This window comes from Chiloscyllium plagiosum, chromosome 4 (genome assembly GCF_004010195.1).
Source record: "Chiloscyllium plagiosum isolate BGI_BamShark_2017 chromosome 4, ASM401019v2, whole genome shotgun sequence".
Classification (NCBI taxonomy): Eukaryota; Metazoa; Chordata; class Chondrichthyes; order Orectolobiformes; family Hemiscylliidae; genus Chiloscyllium; species Chiloscyllium plagiosum.
The window spans coordinates 89,038,368-89,039,166 of NC_057713.1; the positions used below are offsets into that span (position 1 = coordinate 89,038,368).

At 38.4% G+C, this 799-nt stretch overlaps 1 long non-coding RNA gene across 1 annotated transcript in view; it reads right to left on the bottom strand.

Moving 5' to 3' along the window:
- Positions 1 to 391: 391 nt before the first annotated feature.
- Positions 392 to 799, bottom strand: part of LOC122549188 — a 6,366-nt gene continuing 5,958 nt past the window's right edge. Inside the window, exon 3 of the long non-coding RNA XR_006311454.1 lies at positions 392 to 491. This is a non-coding gene — a long non-coding RNA (uncharacterized LOC122549188). The remainder of the gene's footprint in view (positions 492 to 799) is intronic.

The window sequence follows — 799 nt, forward strand, 5'->3', positions numbered from 1 at the left end:
TAATGAATTAAATTAACAAGAACTTTACATACTGCTTATTGTTACATTGATAATCTTATTGTTACATTTGTGTTAATGAAGTAATGCTGCTTCTCAGATTTCTATACCCTACTCCATCTATTGATTATTTTGGCAAGAACAAGTCAATTCACTTACAATTGTAAAAAGGTACTTGCTTAGTTCATATAAATATGAACATACACTAAACTGGTGAACAAAACATGGTTTGAAAATGCATTGGAAGTCATACAGAAAAATTTTAATTTTATGTAACAAGAACTTCTGGTAGCATTGGCTACAAAAATGACTGCAGACAATCAGAAAACTTTGTCTTCTGAAGTCAAAAGTGTAATAAAACAACAATTGGAAAATGTAGTCAATGGCTGGACAGTTTACATGATTGCTCGGCAGGCATCCAGAATGGTAAGTACTTTTTTCAAGATTTGGAGTACTTCCCGGGGGCTGAAAAATTATGCCATGTTCTTCATGACCTGCAACACATTATCGATGAGAATGAGCACCTCACCAAGACCTTCCCCACAACTCCACTACTTGCCTTTAAACAACCGCCAAATCTCAAACAGATCATTGTTCGTAGCAAACTGCCCGGCTCTCAGGACAACTCCATACACCCCTGTCATGATGGACACTGCAAGACGTGTCAGATTGTGGACATAGATACCACTATTATGCATGGGAACACCTCTCACCTTGTACATGGCAGGTATTCATGTGACTCAGCCAACGTTGTCTATCTTATACGTTGCAGGCAAGGATGCCCGGAGGCATGGTACATTGG